The 12,982-nt window shown below is 40.4% G+C and overlaps 1 protein-coding gene and 1 non-coding gene across 24 annotated transcripts in view; both read right to left on the bottom strand.

Annotated features, from left to right (window-relative positions):
• Nucleotides 1-12,982, bottom strand: part of PLCB4 (phospholipase C beta 4) — a 397,020-nt gene that overhangs the window by 219,306 nt on the left and 164,732 nt on the right. The window contains exon 1 of one of the 23 annotated variants that reach the window (XM_045194492.3): nucleotides 11,131-12,573. The exons of the other annotated variants lie outside the window; for them this stretch is intronic. The gene's annotated coding sequence lies outside the window, so the exon portion shown is untranslated. Of the gene's footprint in view, nucleotides 1-11,130; nucleotides 12,574-12,982 lie in introns of those variants that run through there. 23 annotated transcript variants of the gene reach the window in all.
• LOC112304291 (U6 spliceosomal RNA) lies at nucleotides 3,442-3,549 on the bottom strand. Its single transcript, XR_002974734.1, has one exon. It is a non-coding gene; the product is annotated as a U6 spliceosomal RNA (small nuclear RNA).

Raw genomic sequence — 12,982 nt, 5'->3', positions numbered from 1 at the left:
ATTTTAGTTATTTATTTTTAGAGAGAGGAGAAGGGAAGGAGAAAGAGAAGGAGAGACACATAAATGTGAGAGAAAAACATAGATTGGCTGCCTCTCGAATGTGCGACAACCAGGGACCAAAACTGCAACTCAGGGATGTGCCCTGACTGGGAATAGAACCAGCAACCTTTCACCTCATAGGATGATGCCAAACCAGCTGAGCCACAGCGGTCAGGGCCCCGCAGTCATTTTAAACCACAGCCAAAGGAGATTTCTGATCGACTACACTTAGGGCGCGACCCAAGATTCAGCATTCTCACAAGCTCTCTGACGACTGTTAACTCCGAGTAGCCAGGGCCTCATCCTGCACTGTCTGACATAACAGCTGTCAGGCCCATGTGGCTGTTGATCACTTGAAATGTGACTGGTATGACTGAGGAATGAAATTTTTAATTCAATTTAATTTAAATTTAAATTATGAGACTTGATTTGATTATTAGAAAACATTCAATTATACTTGGAGCAATTTGGGTATGTGAATACTTTTTCAATTGTGATTTATGAGATTAAATACAATCTGTATTTACATTTGTATATCTGATGTACTGTGTACCTGATGAAGTATGTCTGATGACAATTCAACATCTGAATTAAAATGTGATAAAAGCATAAAACAGATTGGATTTCAAAGACTGTATGAAATGAAGAATATAAAATTGGCAGCTTTGGGTTACATGTTGAAATGATAATAATCTAGATATATTGGGTTAAATAAAATCTATTATTAAAATTAAGTTAATCTCTTTTCTTTTTTCTGTTAATGTAGTTACTAGAAAATTTTAAATGATATGTGCAGCTAGTCTTACATTTCTTTTGGACAGCACTGGTCAAGACCAGAGGCAACTGAGGTTTTCCTGTTCGGTGTTGTCAGTAATTGGTCTGATGGGTGGGTACGTGACCCAGACCTAGCTGATGAGAACTAAGGTGAGGTTATAAGAAGACTTCTGAGACAGAAAGTATCCTCTTTCCTTCCACATGCATTGAAATGAAACTAGGAGAGGACAAAATGAATAGAGATTTGGCAGGTCTTTTACCACCAGAAGGAAACAATACCCTGAGTCTTTGATGCCCTGACCAGTGTAGCTCAGTTGGTTGGATGTCGTCCTGCAAAATGGAAGATCATAGGTTCAATTCCCAGTCAGGGCACATGCCTGGGTTGCAGGTTTGGCCCTTGGTCGGGGTGCATAAGAGAGGCGACCAATCAATGTTTCTCTCCCTCTTTTTCTCCCTCCCCTCTCTCTAAAAATAAATAAATACAATCTTAAAAAAGAGAAGATTTTTTTTATACATGTTCCTATGGTTTAAATCAGAGCTTCTTAAATGTTACTGTGTATATGTTTCCTGGGGATCTTATTAACACGCAGATTCCTTTTCAGCAAATCTAGGATGGGACCTGAACTTCTGAGTTTTTATCAAGTTCCCAGGTAACATCTAAGTAACTGATACAAGGGATCAAACCCAAATTAGATAATCTAGTATTTGCTGCTGAACGCATTCTTAGTGGATGCAGGAGGCAATGTCAATCTCTGCCCATTAACAAGAGCTCCATTGGCACAACGGCTGGCATTATAATCATTACTGACCAACTGGAGACCCAGGACATTGGAATTTTTCCCAAAAGACAACAGCTATTATGAAAGCAAGAAGGTAGAAAGCAAGGGTTCTGTGGTTATATGCTTCTGAAAGATGCCGGAGTAAAAGAAGATTAGGGCTTTGCATGCAGTCTCTACTATGGTAGTGCATGCTTTAATTGCGAAAGTAATGTTAATTATGCACTTGATTACACGATACCTTCTTTTCACAGAGAATATCATTGGAATAATAGTCCAGGGAAAATATTTTGTGAAATGCTACATTATTTAGGTCATGAATTAATAGAGAACATCAAGGCCTGCAAGCCGTGATGCCCAAGAAAATGTGGTTTATATGGTACTAAATGTATTGTGTAAGATGCATGGATATTGGGGTAAAGTGATCTGGATTCAAATTACTCACTGTGTAGCACACATCACATTCCCTGTGTGATGATGGCCATCCCCTTATATGCAGTGAACTGAGTTCCTCACCCATATGACAGGACAAGAAGGAAAAGAATGCCTGTCTACATCACAAAACTATGGTAAAGATGATGTGTGCTCACACTTTTTAAAATGACACTTGGATGAAGAACAGAGTTAAAACTTCCTATGTACATAAGGTCTGTCTGGAAAAAATTCAACCATTGTTAATATAACAAGAACAGTTTGTGTGACATCGATGTAACCTGGCAGCCAAACAGAGTGGACTGGAATGTGCATGTGTGAACACCGATGACTTCACTGTACTAGTCAGTGGGAGCTGTAGACACAGTTGAGTGAACATGTGTACTATGTGGCTGTTGCATTCAAAATGACTGACCAAGTAGAGCAACAGATCTGCATCAAATTTTGTGTTAAGCTTAAACATTCCTCAGTGGAAACTGGATGATTCAGAAGACCACAACTATGGGCAACTGGTGATTGGCAGCTTCATCACAACAATGCACCCACTCATGAAGCACTCTTTCTGCAGAGTTTTTCTGGGAAACATCTAATCACCCACATCTAATTAGCACCCCGTACAGCCTAGATTTGGTGCCCTGCAACTTCTGGCTTTCCCCAAAACTAAAATCATCTTTGAAAGGGAAGATATTTCAGACCATTGATGAGATTCAGGAAAATATGATCGGGCAGCTGATGGTAACTGGGAGAACTGTGTGAGGTCCCAAGGTGCTTCCTTTGAAGGGGACTGAGGCATCACTGTCCTATGTACAATGTTTTTTGTATCTCGTATCTTCTTCAATAAATGCCTGTGCCTCTATTTTTCATATTACATGGATGGATACTTTCTGGATATATATATATATTTCACAAATACATCATGAAATAGAATATATAACTCATATGTAGTCTAAAGAAAATACCTGGGAAAAAACCTTGGCTTCCTGAACATTGTGGGGAATTCATTCACTTCCCTCTGCTCTTACGTGTGCTTCATAGAAAAGCTGCACATGTTTAGAAGTGCTTTAAAGACAAAAAGCTCTGACAAAGGCTTGCAGGTCCCCTGGCAAGTACAGGCTAACTACTCAGCAGTCTTTCCACAGGGCATCCATCCCACGGATGGCCACCACTTTCCAGAGCTTGCAGTTTCAGACATGAGAGGTAACGATACCCAGAGTTCATGAGGTTTCAAGGAACCGTTCATTTTTTTAAAGTCCAAACACATGGATTTTTAAAGAAGTTATTGGGGTGACATTGGTTAATAAGATTATATAAGTTTCAAGTGTACCATTCTACACTACATCATTTGTATATTGCATTGTGTGCTCACCACCCAAAGTCTAGTCTTCCATCACCATATATTCCACCTCCTTTACCATCTCCAAAAAATACGGAACGCTTCACAGACTTGTGCGTCATCCTGCAGCAGGGGCCATGCTGACCTTCCTCTGCATCGTTCCAATCTTAGTGTACGTGCTGCCGAAGTGAGCATGAGAGGGTTTTTTAAATGACAAATATGTAACTGATAGTAAGAAAAATTGTAATACCTCTTAAGGGAATCCTATTCTTTGACTAGTGAAATTATTCGCTACTTAGAGACAATAATACACATGAAGAAACTATTCTCTTGTGGGCAGTACTGATGATAATCTGTCCATTATATCTGCTTCTGTTTTTTATACTTCAGTAGTTGACCTTTTTCCCTTCTAATGTCTTTGGAGAAAGCTTTACATGGAATCATTCATTTGCTCACACAATATTTTCCTGGTTATTTCAATGTGGCCATACACTGAGAACACAAATATGAGGTAGATACAGTCCTGTCTTTTCTACAGGTCAAAAGACAAGTGAGAGATAAAACATGTATTTGAATAATAGCAACTTGAGACAGTGTCACCAAAACTTTATGAAAAGCATACGAATCATTTCTAATTCACGGTATGTAGTAGCAGAATAATAGCTATGTCAAGTTGCCCACTTCCTAACACCCAGAATCTGTAAATACATAAGTTACATGGCAAAGAGCAATGAAGGTTGTAGATGGCATTAAGATTGCTAATCAGGTGATCTTAACATAAAGAGGCTAGCCTGGATTATCCAGGTGGACCCAATGCAACCACAAAGGTCCTTAAATGGGGAAGAAAGAGGCAGAAGTGACGCTGTGAGAAAGACTCCACAGGACAAGGATGGTTCTGAAGACCATCCTTGGGATGGGAGGCAGTCACAAGCATAGAGGGTGACCCCTAGAAGCTGGAAAAGGCAAGGGAACAGAATTTCCTCTAGAGCCTCCAGGATGGAGCAGAGCCCGGCCCACAGTTTGATTTTAGCCCAGTGAGACCCATTTCTGGCTTCCGACCCCCAGAGCTGCAAGATAAGCACACATGGTTATCTTGGTGTTGTTATAAGCCATGAACTTTGTGTTAATTTTCCACAACAGCGATAACAACTTAATATAGAGAGTCAGAGGAAACTGGTGAAGGAACCAGCCTAGAAGTTGGGCCTTAAGGAATTTGAAGACACAGTTTTAATTCTCAGTAAATTAAAAATATACACATAGTTCTTAAAGTGTTAAAGGATTCACTAGGTGAGATTTATTTGTCGTTCCAATGAAACAAAAAATAAATAAATAAATAAATAAATAAATAAATAAATAACACAAACACCTTATAGAATTATTACAAAATTAATCTAACATAAAACCAGGTCTTTTTATACTCCAATGATATATACAAGAAATGCCAAAATTAATCTTTGAAAAAATATGTACTGTTCTGAAAACTTCAAGTGATTACCACCTTTTATTCCTAATCTGACAAATTATCCCTTTATCCCACCCATATCAAGAAACTACTCAAGTTCACATGGTGTATTAAAAGATTTCCAAATTTGGTATTAGTTTCAACCACCTCAGAAAGCCTCCAAGTCAAGAGGATTTAGATGGCTTCAAAGATAAAAACATACAACTGTCAATCATATAAAGAAATGCCAGTGTTCGAGTAAACATATTTCTACATGGCCTTTAACTAGAGTGTGGCAAAGTTAGGTTTACAGTTGTGAGTATGAGAAACACTCTATTCTTGTATTATTATTTATTAATGATTGTTATTGTTATTGTTATTATTAACCTACTTTTGCCTACTCCTGTATATATGTATATATAATACACATACATGTTTTCTATATATGATCTCTATATATGATATGATACATATACACATACATATAGATACAGTAGTGGAGGGAGACATGATTTCTATATATGACATGATACATATACACATACATATAGATACAGTAGTGGAGAGAGACATAGAGATTATGTAATATATATGTAATATAGACATTTATCTTAGTTTCAAAATTATAGAATCGATGGGTCACTGATCAGTCAGAAACAACGTCCACAATACTGTAGTTCTCAGTGTTGTACGAACTCCCACACTGACTCAGCTTGAGTATAAGGATAAACGTATTATGCTGCTATAAGCCAGTGCCTTGTACAAAGAAGTGTTTTTAATGTTTTTTTAAAGGAGTGAATAAAAATCTTTCTGTATAATTTCTACTGAGACGAAATGGGGGCTGCATTAACAATACGCTTCCCAGTGTATCTCTGCCCACAGAAATCAGACCACAGTGCACTGTCCAGGAGTAAATCCGATCAAGGGCGTGGACTGCCTGCCTTCTCAGCAACTCCAGGGAGCTTGGGTGTGTTTTACCATAACCGCCCTAATTGGCAGTTTATTTCTAATGGCAAGTGACCCCAACATCCTTCAGATGAGGATAGAGGGAACAGGCTCAACAATATCAAAGGTAATTATTCAGAGTACACCATATGCAAGCAACTTATTAATCCAGTGCCATCGGGAAACATATAACTAAACAACCCAGTTCAACTAATCAACTGTCTGGCAGGGTTAGGAACAGAACTGCGTCTGAGTAGGGGCCATGGGCCACAAGCCACAACAGTTCTAAAGACGAGCGAGGAGGCCTCGGTTTCCACCACATGGGAGGGAACACAGAAGAGTTATGTCTACTGTACTTGAAGAAGGTTGTGATATTATTCAAAAACAAGTTTACACAGCCCAGGCCAGTATGGCTCAGTTGGTTGGAGCATCGTCCTGTAGACTGAAAGGTCACAGGTTTGATTCTTAGTTACAGCATATGCCCAGGTTACAGGTTCCATTCCCGGTTGGGACAAGTACAAGAAGGCAACCAATTGATGTTCCTCTCTCTTCCACTCTCTCCTTCCTTCTTTCTCTCTCTCTCTACCTTAAAGCAATGACAAAAAAGTCCTTGGGTTATGATAAAAAAAAAAGACCACCCCTGAGCTAGAACAACTAGTCATATCGACCAATCAATTTCAAATTCAAACTGAATGACTAAAATCATATGGGAAAAGAGGCAGCAATTAGAAGCATTTTCCTTCTTAACTCATTTATTCCTCGTACAGCAGACAGCAGAGTAAACCAGACCTTCAAAACACCAGAGCAGGCGATGTAGGAGATACAAGGGTGAAGGAAGTAACGCTGTCATCGAGGAGCTCAAAAGCCTTGCAGGAAAAAGAACTATAACATGTTACACATGGTACACAATGTTACTACAAGGCTATTGAGTGTTTGATTACAGAACTAACATTTGCCATTGACCATCATTGAAAATTGTTAGCTAGGAATGACTTGAGTTGATATTTTCTTCAGAAAATTAACCTGGTAGAGAAGTTTGTAAGGTGGGCTGGAGGGAGTTTTAGATTATCAAGGAGATGATTATAATAATTCCAACAAGAGATACCATGGCCTAGTGGAGTAAAGTACTAACAGTGAAACTGAATGGTAATTTTGGTCATAAAGCTATGTTCTTTGGGCACATGGCTTAATCTGAAACACCCAAAGAATTTAATTGTCAAAAAGGAAATGTTTCGCCTGATTAACCTAACAAACATTATGTATTATCATGTCATTATTTATACACATGTGCATTGTATCATACAATTATTACTTTTTAAAATATTTTATTTATTTTCTTTTTTTAGAGAGCGGGGAAGGGAGGGATATAGAGAGGGAGAGAAACATCAGTGTGTGAGATACATCGATTGGTTGCCTCCAGCACACCCCCAACTGGGGCCTGGCCTGCAGCCCAGGCATGTGCCCTGACTGGGAATCGAACTGGCGACCTTTTGGTTCACAGGTCGGCAGTCAATCCACTGAGCCACACCAGTCAGGGCTGTACCACACAATTATTTAAAAGAGTGTTTTCAACAGCTTGGCAGTAACATGGAAAAATGTTTTTTCATGTTGAGTGAAAAAGCACTATACAAAATTATAGAAATTTGTAAGTATCTGTGGATGATTACAAAAATGGCTCCAATTTTTTTCTCTCTCCCTGCATCCATACCTGTAGTAGCTTCCATGTCTCCCATAACAAATGACCACAAACTGGATAATTCAAAACAGTACACACTTATTCTCTCTGAGTTCTGAAGGTCAGACATCCTAAATCAGGTACTGGCATGGCTGAGCTTCCTACAGAAGTGCTAAGGGAGATCCCACTTCCCATCAATTCTCACTCCCGTTGGTTGAGACCACATCAGTCCAACTTCTGCCTCTGTCTTCACAACATCTTCTCCTCTTCTGTGTGTCTCCGACTCCCTCAGCTTCCTAATAAGGAAGTATGTGGTCCTATTTGGAGCCCACCCAGATAATAATCTAGGAAAAATTCTTTATTTCAAAATCCTTAAATAACCACAACTTTTGCTATATAAGGAAATATTCATGGGTTCCAGGGATGTGACATGGATTTCCGGGGCAATTTTTCAGCAAGCACAGTGCCCTTTGTCATATGATTCTGTGGCTCCTCCCCTGAAGAGATGGAGTCCACTGCCTCACTCCCTGAATCTGGACTGACCTTGGTACTTGGCCTTGGCCAGCAGCAGTGATCTTGTACCAATTCCTAGCCTAGGTCTCAAGAGACCTTGCCCACTTCCAGTGGCTGCCTCTTTCTGTCTCTGTCTCTCTATAATTGTTAACAACAAGAAAATGTCTGACTAGACTAACAATATATGTAGTATCTGCCAAAAAACCTGCCTCCACCATGTGAACAGACTTGGGCCAGCTTTCTGGATGATGAGAGGCACATGATCCTGTGAACATCCTCAGCCTACAGCTGGCAAACTCTCAGAGGTGAGAGGGAGGCGTCCTTGACCAGGCAGCCACTGGCTAACACATTAGCGGATACAGACATATGAACAATCTCGGCTGAGATCAATCAAGCCAGTCCACTTAGAACTGTCCAGTGCCCCACAGACTCAAGATTAATAACAAGTGCTTAATCTCTTAACCCACTGACACAGGCATCATGGTGCGTTTCCTCTACTGAAAGAAAAATAACACCCACAGCCACTTATTGTCAGAACTTGAGCACTGTGAGACTGAGTGCAGGTGATTTTGCAAATTCAAGAGGGAACTTCATTTAAAGAACAAATTTAAAATTTTCAGCAACACAACAACAAAAAGTTCAACTCTGCCTCAACACTCCTTGCTTAACTGATCACCAAGTAAATATAGTCCAGGCCTGAGTAGGCTGAAAACTCTGGTTTTCTAACAGGGGCGTAGATTTATCACCTGATGCTTCAATCGCATGCAGATTGAAATTATGCCATGTACCTGCCACTATTACCTATTTTTCTTTTGTTCAGGAGTTAAAAAAGATTAGCTGATTTTCATCTTCAAAATTAAGTTTCTGAAGAAACAATCTCAACTGGATCCATAATTCTGATGAAAGCCAGTCATCAGAGTAAAATTTTTCCATGACTAACTTGATTTAGAGTTCAAGCTTCTCAAAAATATTTTGGAAATGTCACTATGTTCTCTATGACATTATATGGCATTCTTTTACAGCTTTTTAATTGAATTCAATTTGCAACGGGAAATGAAACCTAATTCTCTTTGGGGTTTCTGGAAGATGTGGGAAAGTTCATCTCGGTAAAGGAAGAGAAATGATTCATGACTAAGAAGCGGCAGTGATATTGCAGAACAAAACAGCATCCTTGAGCGCTTACACTGACACCTCACGATTAGGGGTCACAGAGGGGGACGAGACACCATTGCTCACAAGGGACAACTCATCTCTTTTACATGACAATGACCTGAACATTCAATACCACCTTTGGCTGAAACAACCTCTGAATGCCCCAGAGACATAGGGAGATTCAAGTCCTTAATAATATAAAATAATATTTAAAGAGGGCTGACTTGTTCCAGGCACAATTCTTATGTTACATAAGCAAGCTCAGTTAAGCCTCACAACAACCTAGGAGATGTTAGTTAATAAGAATATTCTCCATTTTATAGATGCAAGAGCTGAGGCACAAACAATAAGTCCCCACAGCTAGGAAGTGGCATTGCTAGGATCTGAACCCATGTAGTCTAGTTCTAAAGCATCCCTGTAACAACTGCCTCTTCCTCATATCCAAGTTCTGAAAAACCAACCTTCCAATTAAGTTCAAGTTTAGAAAACAAAAGCAATCAAAAGACTACAAATTTTTTGAAAAGTAAGGATGCAAAATTGCAAATTCAAACCATTTTAGAGAAGTCATAAAGGATCTTGAGAATTAATCTGCCCCAACCCACTGGGCTAATGCCTCTTTGAACTGTTCCTTCACAAACACAGGTTGGATCGCTGGCCACACTACAAGCACATGGAATTTCCAAATGCATCGGAGTGTTGAGAATCACAAAAATCACTAAGAAACCACCTGACGTCATTTATTGACAGAAATCTTGACTTCCTAAGAGAAATTTCTTCTGGTTTAACTTGAACAGCCATGAAGAACAGTTCACTATTCCCTTTAAATAAAATCCTGCAGACTTTTAATACTATCACTGTCCTCTCTGGGTCCACCATGTCAACTTCTCTAACCATTCTTTGTAGAATTTCTATCCTGCTGACAATCTTGTTTGCTCTTCTTTGAATCTTCTAATAATTCTTTATGTCTCTTTTTAGGGTTTGCAGATAAAATACAGGACTCTCAGTTAAATCTGATTTTCGGATCAACAACAAACAATGTTTCAGTGTAAGTACGTCATGTGCATAACTATGTACCAAATATTATATAGGACATACTTATACTAAGAAATGACTAGTTAATATGAAATTCAAATATGACTGGAGGCTCTGCATTTTTATTTGCTCAATCTGGCTCTTTTATCTCTTTCAAGTCTCCCAAAACCACAATCAACCTTCTGATTCAGCTGTCTGAAACTTGAGCATGAGAATCTTCCAGAGGGTTGTTAAAACAGAAACCTAGGTACCATCCCAGAGTTCCTGATTCAGTGGGTACGGGCTGGTGCTTGTGAATCTGCATTTCTGACAGGTCACCAGCTGATGCTGATGCTGCTGGTCTGGGGAACACACTTGGAGAACCAGTACTCTAATCCCCAGATTTAGGTACAGCGTGGGGAAGGCACCCCTCCAAGTCTATAAAAGACCCAGCTAACCTGTATAAACCCAGAGGACAGCATGAGAATCTCATCTATGGCCCCTCTTTCCTCAACCCAGCTAGAGAATCAGAAAATGTCTGACTTAAGAAGGTCCAGCCACTGCTCATAGTGCATCAGATCCCCAAAGACAGAAAGGACCTCTTGAAGGTTCAAATGAATTATTGTCCTGAGGCAAGCTCATCAAGGGACCCATGAGCCAGCCTTTGTTTGCATCTGCTCCAAAGAGAGTTAATTGCCCCTTTTCGCCAAGGAGGAGCCTGGAAGGGCTTCCAACCCAATTTCCTCACTTAAAAGCTGACCTCCTCATAATGACTGTTTCTGTGTTCCACTCTGACCTTTCCCCAACCTATGAACCCTAGCGAATCTCACAGACCCATCAGTCTGACCAAGTAACTGCCCTGTCCCCCAGCCACAATATTTGGTACCAGAGCCTGTGGCAGATTGCTTTGATGCCTCCAGTTAACAGCCTCCCTATATCCTTCTCCTTGTCCCGTATTTTTGAGGTCTCTTCCCATTCTGACTCTGGGGTAGGCATTAGGACTTGTTTTGGACAACCGAATGAAGCAGAAGTGACGTACCCATTCTCAGTCTAGACTTCAGAAGCCTTGCACAGTTCTCTTTCTTCTCTCTGAACCCAGCTCAGTTGACATGAACAAAAGCAGGCTAACCTGACAGAGCATGAGAGACCACATGAAACAGAGCTGACATCAGCTAACCCCTCAACTGACCCATTAGCTGACCACAAACACATAGTCAGCCCAAACGACCCTAGCCCACACCAGTAAAAATGCCCAGCTGGCCCGTGAATTTGTGACCAAAAGTAAATTTTTACTGTTATAAGCTGAGGTTTTAGGGCGATCACTATGTAGCATTATTGTGGTTGTGGACAACTGACAGAGTGCCCAACACTCTGGTCCTGCCTCTGCTCAACTCCCCGATTCTCATAACTTTGTTGACACCTCCCCCTGCCTGGCTCCTACCAAGACCTGCCCTCTAAGGAAGGAGCTATCCTTATTTTGGCCTCTCCAGGGTTTGCCCTTGGCTTAAAGCCTTCCACTTCCATTGGCACTCTGGGCACAGTCCTTGAATGCATCTGCTGATTCATCACACAGCTACCCTGAATTAGACAATCATATTCAGTATTGGTCGACACCAATCACAGCTCTTTCATCTACTTCTCTTTTTTGCTTGGCCAATTTTGCTTCCCATTCTGCTTTTGCTGAGTGGTTTCTCTTAGGGAGTTGTGTGTGTGTGCACGCACTGATATGGTTTCGCCATGAGATGAATAAAAAGATGACTGACAGACTGAGTCACCAATGCCTCCTTCTCTAACAAGAAGACTTGCAAAGTAGGGTGACAGTATTTACCTGACTCATAAAATCATTACCGGTATCAAAGAAATCAGAAAAGCCACCCCCATTCAAGTGAGAAGTTCCTTTGTAGCTAAACAATAAACTTAATCCCACCAGATTTTTTTCCTATTTATTTTTATCTATTTCCTGTTTTGCTTATATCTCAAATTTCTTCCACAGGCATTATCTTTCATTCTATAACATTAAGAAAGAAGGAGTATGAAGGAAGGAATGTAACTGCTTCAATGGGCTAGATAAGATTTTTGTTATTCTATTCAGTTCTTTGCTCCCATGGGGAAGCAGGGCAACGCAGTTCTGATGTGACAGCCCATCAAAGCAGACAGGAAAAGTTAACCTAAATGGCTAGCTCTGTTGGACTGAACTCATGTTGTTTTTCTCCCCTCCCTTCCTCTCTCCTTCTTCCCCAGATTCCCCTGATCCTCCCAATGAAGTGAAAGTAAAGGAATAAAGAAGAGAACTAACTGATGATAAAGAGGCCAAACAGTCAAGAGCAGGCAAGGTTAGAAGGCGGAGACTAAAAGGGAGGTAGCACAGAACTGAGATCAGACGGGGAAAGGTGTCATCCAGAGAGTCACAGTGGGCATGGCTCAGAGCTGGCTGGTGCAGGAGGGGATGGAGATTTAAATGGTTACAGTAAAGCAAATGCTAAAAGACTGAGGATAAAAGCAAACAAAATATAACCAGAGACATTGAAGTTAAGAACAATGTAACAATAGCAAGGGCGGGGGTGGGGGGTGGGGGCGGGGACAGTGGGTAGAGGGGATTACAGGAACTACTATAAAGGACACATGAACAAATCCAAGGGGGAGGGTGGAGAGGGGGGAGGGAAGTGGGTTCACCTGGGGTGGGGTGAAGGGATGGGGAGAAAAGGCATACAACTGTAATTAAATAACAATAAAAAAACAAAAAAAAAAACAAAAAAAAAAGAGATATCACTAAAAAAAAAAAAAAGACTGAGGATATAAAGTTACTGACAATGAACTAGTATTGCAGAGAACAGAAAGGAAAATGGAGCAGAAGGGGAACAGAGGGAATTGGTATGGTTAAGGAAAACAGG

This window comes from Desmodus rotundus, chromosome 6, assembly GCF_022682495.2.
Source record: "Desmodus rotundus isolate HL8 chromosome 6, HLdesRot8A.1, whole genome shotgun sequence".
Taxonomy (NCBI): Eukaryota; Metazoa; Chordata; class Mammalia; order Chiroptera; family Phyllostomidae; genus Desmodus; species Desmodus rotundus.
Note: the sequence above shows the minus strand (reverse complement) of the source record. Positions and strands in the feature narration are given on the sequence as shown.